The 8,793-nt window shown below is 41.3% G+C and overlaps 1 pseudogene; it reads right to left on the bottom strand.

Moving 5' to 3' along the window:
• Nucleotides 1–7,411: 7,411 nt before the first annotated feature.
• On the bottom strand, nucleotides 7,412–8,506 carry LOC129148982 (protein SGT1 homolog; annotated as a pseudogene).
• Between the last annotated feature and the right edge of the window lie 287 nt (nucleotides 8,507–8,793).

Here is an 8,793-nt window from a genome sequence, read left to right as displayed (position 1 = left end):
CCCAGGACACCCTCTGCGGAGCCTGTGTCTCGCAGGTCTCAGAGTCCCTGCCACACTGCGCCACGGGCAGGGAGCAGTCCCTGGAAGACACGGCCCAGTGCTGACGCCGGCTGACCTTCGGAGCCGGAGTCGGCAGCTGGGACAGGGGATGTGGGAGGAGGATTTTCACACCTGCCACACGGCCGCCACACCGTTTTTTACACAGCTTATAAAAGGCTAATGGGGAAGAAGATCAACAGTTACACATAACAGGTGGAATATTATTTCTTGGTGGTAACAGTACCGTCTTATAATTGTGTCAAGGTTCACCACTCACCCAGTGCTTTGACATATCTCCTCTCATTGTCAATAGTCAGGGTGACTTTATCCCTTTAGATTCTAAGGTTTAGAAGGAGGGGAAGCCTGAAACTCACTAGGACCCCTGGCCATGCAGAGGGGAGCTAAGCCTCACTCTCAACCCTCTCACTCTGAGTCAGGCTCCATCCACCAGACAACGAGCCCTCCTGCTGAAACCCACTGCCCCAGAATGTTTATAAATGTCCTTAAATAAGAAGTCATCTCAGGCCACTTGCTTAAAGACTGTTCCAGAAAGAAATTCTCTCCAAAGAAGGCCCGCCCTGTACTTGTCCTTTCACTGAGGCAGCATTCATGGCAGGCGAACAGGTTTGTCTCCGCCAGAGAGACCCGAAGAGACAGGTCACAATGTGTCCTGTTCACTAGGAAACACCTTCAGGAGGTATCCACCGGCTGACGTCTCTGGCTGCCAGAGCAGCCCAGGGTGGTTTCAGGACCCGGGAGGAGAGGGCCTGGGGTCAGAGGTCAAAAACTGAAGGACAGGAAGGGCCCAGCTTTGAGACGCAGACACTGTGGAGAAAGCCTTACTTCCTCAACCTTGCTTGTTTGTGTGGGATGAGACCGGCATATACTTTCCTTTAACATAAATGGGGATTATTTTCTCCTTCCCAAAAAGGAAGAACCAACAATGCTGAAGCAGAAATTACTCACACTGCAGGAAAAATCCAAACCACAACCCCATTCTCCGAATTGGCACTACTCTGTAAGGAGGGAGGAGGGGCAGACGTGGGCCAAGTTTCAGTGCTTCATCTAAAAGCACGAGGTGAAGGCTACCCCGTACCGTAGCTGTGGCACACACATGAGATGAAAATAAGCACGAGGGCTTCAAGTTCTAAGAAAAGATGACAGTTCCACTTTAGGGTTGTGGAGAGTGTGGGAATCATTGAAAGCATCAATGTTTTCATTGGGCATCACCCAGGAACAAAGTCCTTTTAAACTATGAAATAATCTCCCAGGGGCATATAATGGGAAACATTTTCATTTCCATAGTGCACTTCTCGGAGCAACTTCCTCTCGGAGTAGGGTAGAAACAACTTGCTTTAGACCTCTTAGGGCTTGCTTCCAGCAAGAGGAAATGTTCTAGGTGGAATGGCACCACATTAAACAGCACTGGACCTGCTTTTATTTTATACTTAAGAATCATTTATTCAGAGATGGGCATTGCTTTGCTTTCTTGGGGGAAGCAACTGCTGCAGGCAGCCAAAGAGGAAAGAGCAGGGTGGTGGGCTGTAAAGGGGTCTTGGAGTTCCAGTCCTAAAGCATCATTTAACTAGAGCCTGTTGGGCAGGTCACGTAACCACTCACAACCTGTTTCCTTATTTATGGAATGAGTTGATTGTTAAAGGTCCAAAGCCTTTTTGCTACAGCAATTGGCCTGGAGCTTTGAGAGAATGTAGATGCCTGGGAGCCAGAACGTCTGGGAATCCAGGGCTTTAAAGCTCCCTCTCTGATTCAGGTTCAGTCAGTCAGTCACTCCATAGACCAATATTTTAGGGGACACTAAATGTTCAAGATCCATTCCAGTTCTAAAATCCTATGATGGTCAGGAGGTAGGAAGATAAGGTCAGGGAGAGGTCATTCTCTGTACCAGCATCCGCAGGACCTGGGAGTTTATCAGAAATGCAAAATCTTGGATCGTATTCTAGACGTCTACTCAATCAGAACCTATATTCCAACAAGATCCCCAGTGGTTCATAGATGAATGGAAGTTAGAATGCCTGCTCTATTGCACATGATCAGGAGTGGACCTGCCTACCTGTATGCCAGTGGGTCTTTTTCCTACCCAGTCTCTGTAGCTTGGCCAACCAAGATACGCACCACAAAGAAAACACCCAGCTGCGAATGATAGCTCTTTCTGGGTGCCATGCTCCTCAAAGAATGGGAATTTAGGCTGAAGGGAGAAAGAGCTAGGGAGTGCGTGTGTGTGTGTGTGTGTGTGTGTGTGTGTGTGTGAGTGTGTGATTATTCTTCCACTTATTACTTGGGCAACATATCCCAGATGAATTTCCAGAGGCAGGATTGACAGTATTGCGGAGAAGGCAATTTTAACTTATACTTGTCTTTTAGTTTTTGATTATGGTAAAGAGAAATAAAACATATTGCAGCTCACTTTCTTGGGTGTTTGGTATTCTTACCTATATCCTGTCTTAAGAGCTGATTCCCAAAGGAAGAGAAAAAACACCTCTACACAGAAAATACTTATTTCTGCTATTTGAAGAGGGAGAGGAGTCTAATTTACCAAATTCAAGTAGAGCATGTGAAAGCCACAATTTAAAAGCCATGGGGAAATTTTCGTTAAAAAATCTCCCCAGATAGGAAACAATCTATTCTATTGGTTTTTTCTTGAGGAAAACACAGTGTCATCCTACCTAATAAAATGGTAATATGTAAATTACCATCACTCCGCTACGCCCACGATTGGGCCAGAGGGAGGCGCTGGGGGCGGGACTCGGGGTGGCTGGGGTAGCCGATTGGGCCGGCAGGGCGTCTGCGCCATGGCTGTGCTGCGGAACAGAAGGGGTCTCTGGGGCAGCGAGCTCACATCCGGCCGTGGACCATCAAAAGCGGGGGAGCTGGGTGCCTGTCTGCTCCAGCACCAGGCCTTTCAGAAGCCTGCACCGTGCCGGAGGCTTCCGAAAGGCCTGGTGCACCAGCGGACAGGCACCCAGCTCCCCCGCGATCGAAAGCGAAAGCATGTAGGGGACCCTACACGTGCATGATTCAATCATGCACTGGGCCTCTAGTTCTTTTATAAGATTCCACTGAAATAAAATGCTTAGAGAAACGCTAAGGCCTCTGAGTGTTTTGTTGGTGAGCGTTTCTTCTTCTGTAAACAAATATTTCTTCTCTGACTTTGAAGATGTGCCCTTTTTACTTTCTCTTCCAAGCTAACCTGAACTTTATTATTTTTTTCTAGAAGCTGCTCTACTTGGGTATTTTTTCCCCATCTTGTCTTCTAGCTCACTGACGCGGTCCTCTGCTTCTTCTAGTCTACTCTTGATGCTTCCTATTGAGTTCTTTACAGCAGCGATGTCATTTTTCATTTCTTTTTGGTTCTTCTTCATTTCCTCTTGGTTCTTACTCATATTGTCAAATTTGTCTTACATTCTTTTCAGCCACCTTATGACCATTTCTCTGAATTCTTTCTCTGATAGGTTGCTTGCCTCTAATTCCTTTACTTCCTTTTCTGGTGATGCCTGCTTTTCTTTCACATGCGGGCTGTTTCTTTGTCTCCCCATTGTTTCTCTTCTCCGGATGTTAGGTTATGTAATTCTCTCTCTCCTTATCCCAGGCGAAATCTGACCTGGGATAAGGAGAGAATTTTTTCATAAATTTGGCTTATTATTCATAGGAATTATTCCTGACATAACACGAGAATAATGTGTATAATTTGCCTATATTCATAAAAGAAAGAAATCTGTGGCAAAAAAAAAGTAAGATATTTTTGAAAAATCTCTATGCCCATAATTAAAAATTTGGTAATCTTTCCATGTGGGTTTGCAGGTTACCTGGCCATAAGGACTGAGGACAAGAAACAGCCTCTCCCCAGGCCTGCCCATGACCTCCTGACCCACCGTACCTATTCCACCACTCCCACCTATATTCTTGTTTCCTAAGAATAGGGGAGCCAATGGTCATAACACTAACATATATTTCTCAGGTTTTTATGTTTGGAGACTAAGCAGAATGGAAATTTTGAGAGAAAATCTGGTGGGGAGGACGTTGGAGAGGGGAAGGGCAGAGTAATGGACATAAGACAGATGCCATCCTGCAGTGGAGACCCTGAAGATGGGGGTCAGGTCTAGACTGCAGACAGGCCACATAATCATTTGGAGACTTTAGGGTCAATGAACAGGGTTTGTGCAAGGCAAGAGAGGGCTATAGAAAGGCTGGAGACCAGCCAGGGTCCACACTGCATTTTGCCTGGGTCCTTTGATAGCTGACCCTGACTCCACCTCTGGATGAACATGGTGGATTGTCATTCCCATCCTAAGCCACTTTTCCTAAATGACACTGAGCAGTAGCTGTAAGAAATGGAGCTATAAAGGAACGTCACCCATGTCTTGACATTTGTGAGACCCAAGTCTCAACCTTGACTGTGTTCCCTTTTCTCATTTCAGATATTTTTTAATGAAGGAAAATATATGTTTTATTCTGTTTAAATTACTGGTAAGTATGTGTTTTAAACATATGTATGTGCTTAAACATGAGCATGCACATCATATTGACTTATGAATGCCACAAACTCTTCTTCCTACCATTTTCCACATACACACATCTCTCATGCAAAATAACTACTAAAAGATTTAATTTGATTTAATATTTTCTGAGTCAAGAATCTCACCACCATTAACATTGTTAAAATGTTCATACTACCCAAAGCAATCTACAGATTCAATGCAATTCCTATCAAAATACCAATGGCAGTTTTCACAGAACTAGAACAAATCGTCCTAAAATGTATATGGAACCTGAAGAGCCAAAGCAAGAACAAAGTTGGAGATATCATGTTCCCTGATATCAAACTGTACCACAAGGCTTTAGTAATTAAAACAGCCTGGTTCTTGGATTAAAAAAACATGTAGATCAATGGAACAGCCTAAAGAGCCCAGAAATAAACTTACACCTGTACGGTAAATTAATCTATGACAAAGGAGACAAGAATATACAATGGGGTAAGTCTCTTCAGTAAATGGTATTAGGAAAACAGGACAAATATATACCAAAAAAGATGAAACTAGACCACTTTGTTACACCATATATAAAAATAATCTCAAAATGGATTAAAGATTTATTTTAAGACTTACAACCATAAAACTTATAGAACAAAACATAGGCAGTGAACTTTCTGACATCATTCTTAGCAATATGTATATATATATTTTTTGGATATATATCCTTGGATAAGGGAAACAAAACAAAAAAATAAACAAATGGGACTATATCAAACTAAAAATGTTATGCAGAGCAAAGGAAATCAACAAAATGAAAAGACAGTCTATTGAATGGAAGAAGATATTCACCAATGCTACATCTGTAAAAGGTTAATATCCAAAATATATAATGAACTTATACAACTTAACACCAAAAAACAAACAATCCAATTTAAAAATGGGCAGAAGATCTCAATAGACTTTTCTCCAAAAATAACATACAGCTGACTGCCGGGATCTTACTCAGCATCTAGAAGGGTACAGGAATCTGGAGAAGGGCTGCGAGTAAATTAATAAAGAGACTAGACATGAAATATAAATTTGGAAGGCATTTTGGAGGGCCAGACGAAAACTTAGTTCTAGTGACTAAGCTCTCTCGAATCTCCAGACCCAGGCTTTTTAGTCACACATTTTTGCCCTAAAGCAAATGGTTGGCAAACTGCAGCTCGCGAGCCACATACGGCTCTTTGGCCCCTTGAGTGTGGCTCTTCCACAAAATACCACGGCGGCCTGGGCAAGTCTATTTTGAAGAAGTGGTGTTAGAAGAAGTTTAAGTTTAAAAAATTTGGCTCTCAAAAAAAATTTCAATCGTTGTACTGTTGATATTTGGCTCTGTTGACTAATGAGTTTGCCGACCACTGCCCTAAAGCAAAGCAAACACACATATCAAAGGTAAAGTTTGCTAAGCAGTAAAGCATCAGGTTGGGGAAACTGCCTTCAGCTGTTCAGCTGTTTGGCCAGCAGCAGGTAATAACATGTAGATTTTCAGGTTTGGGGAAATGCCCTCAGCTGTCTGGCAGCAGGCAATAATATGTATCTTCAGCCCTGCTGAAGCCTCAAGGTTCACCAACCTTGTGATGAACTTCTTGCATTTATGATCTGCTGGAATTATCCCCTAGCACATGGCCAATATACATATGAAAATATGCTCAACAACACTTATCATCAGGGAAATGCAAATTAAAACCACAATGACATATCACCTCACATGTTTCAGAATGGCTATCATCAATAAATCAATAAACAACCAGTGTTGGTGAGGATATAGAGAAAGGGGAGCCCTCATGCACCGTTAGTGAGGTTGCAAATTGATGTAGCTATTATGAAAAACAGTATGAAGTTTTCTCAAAAAAATTAAAAATAGAATTACTTTTTGACTCAGCAATTCCACTTCTGGGTAGTTACCTGAAGAAATCCATAACACTAATTCAAAAAGACATATGTACCCCTATGTTCAATGCAGCGTTATTTACAATGGCTATATTATGGAAGCAACCTAAGTGTCCATCAATAGACAAATAGATAAAGAAGAGGTGGTACATATCTATAATAATAAAAGTGTAATATGCTAATTAGACCGATGTCCTTCCGGACAACCTTGTGGACGAAGCCAGGGCTGCAAGGGAAGCCCAGGTCCCGGGTGCCAGAGGGAAACCAGTGCCAGCAGCTGGGAGAAGAAAGGCCTACTCTTGTACAAATTTCGTGCATCGGGCCTCTAGTATACAATAAAATATTACTCAGCCATTAAAAAAATGAAATCTTGCCATTTGCAACAACATGAATGGAACTAGAGGGTATTATGCTAAGTGGAATGTTAGACAGAGAAAGACAAATACCATATGATTTTACTTAAATGTGGAATCTAAAAAAAACACACAGAAACAAACACAGATACAGAGAACAAATTGATAGTCACCAGAAGAAAGGGAGTGTTGTGAAAGGGATTAAGAAGTACAAATTACAAGTTACAAAAATAGTCACAAGTGTAAAGTATAGCATAAGGAATATAGTCAATAATATTGTAATTACTATATATGGTGTCAGATGGGCACCAAATTTATCAGGTTGATTATTTCATAAAGTACATAAACGTCTAATCACTATGTTGTACACCTAAAACTAATATAATATTGTATGTCAACTGTAATTCTAAAATAAAATTTAAAAAATGAATCCCACTACCTTTTGGTGTTGCTGACTCCACTATTGGGCAGAGTTTTGTAAAGATAACATCTCACCCTCTTATACTGAATGGAAATATGCTACAATGTAACATTTCATTAATATATATATATATATATATATATATATATATATATATATTAGGTGAATATGCAACACAGTAATAGCAAATTAATTTATTTAGTACTTTTTCCATTCCATATCATCAGGAGGATTGATTTCAACTTTTCTTTTACCTACATCAGACCAGTTGATACTCAAAACTGTACCACCAGACTCCATAAATGATTTGTTCATGGCACGTTTCACTTCATCAGAACCATCTGAATAGATCTGCTGAAATAATTTGTTTAAAGCTGCATCTCCCTCCAACTTCTCATTCTTTTCTTCTTCCTTGATATCTCCAACCAATTTATTCCAGTTTCTTGTATAAAGAGATGATGATGGATATAGGTTCTTTACACCTGCTATGAACTGTTTTGGCTTAGGCTCTTCTCCTCACTCAAGCTTTTCCCATCTCACAGCCTCTGACTTTTTCATTTTCATTTCAATCTTTGTTGAAAGTACTTTAAACATGCTCTGTTCTGGTATTATAGAATGAAGAAGTCTCAGATTCAAATTGTAATCCTCTTCAGCAGGAAGTTTCACCAAAGCAGACAACTCTTTTTCTGAAAATTCCACATTCACGTCATTCTTCTGAACATTCTTGATCATAAGTGTAATGATTACTTGAGATTCTGTTTGGTACCAGTCATACTTGATTTTTGACTGAGGAGTCCTCTGGGATACAGACGCTATTGATTGTAACTCATTCTGAGCTTCTTGACACCTTTTAAACCAGAGAATAAAATCAGCATCCGCACTATCTAATTTCTGTCCTCTGTAAATGTTTCCAGAGCAGCAGCATAGTTTTGTGGGTTTTTTTGTGTTTTTTTTTTTTTATGGTATTCACATATCCTTTTTCTCATCATAGCAGTGGGATTATTTGGATTAAATTCAAGAGATTTCTTTGCATCAGCAACAGCATCACAGAAATTCCCAAGAAGGATGTGATAATAAGCTCTTTGACAATAATATTGTGCATCATCTGGTTTCTGTTCCAAAGCCTTAGTCAGCTCCTCTAACGCCGCCTTGGGGGTCCTCATCAATCAGAGCATCTGAGAAGCTCCAGCAAAACCTTTGGGCTGTTGCAGGTCCAGCTGCAGCCACCACCATCTCTACTAGTCAATGTTGTGTTGCTGCAGCTGCTACTACCTAAAAATATTTTTTTCTATTGATTTAAGAGAGAAAGGGAGAGGGAGAGAGAGTTCAAAACATTAATGAGAGAGAATCATTGATCGGCTGCCTCCTGCATGCCCCCTATTGGGGATCAAGCTTGCAACCCAGGCATGTGTCTTTGACCAGAATCAAACCCAGGACCCTTCAGTCCACAGGCCGATGCTCTATCCACTGAGCCAACCCAGCTAGGGCTAACATTTCATTTTTGATCTTCATTCTTTCCTCTGGCTCCAAAGAATAAATTTAATTTTCATTCCATGAACAA

Source organism: Eptesicus fuscus, chromosome 5 (assembly GCF_027574615.1).
Source record: "Eptesicus fuscus isolate TK198812 chromosome 5, DD_ASM_mEF_20220401, whole genome shotgun sequence".
NCBI classification, from domain to species: Eukaryota; Metazoa; Chordata; class Mammalia; order Chiroptera; family Vespertilionidae; genus Eptesicus; species Eptesicus fuscus.
Note: the sequence above shows the minus strand (reverse complement) of the source record. Positions and strands in the feature narration are given on the sequence as shown.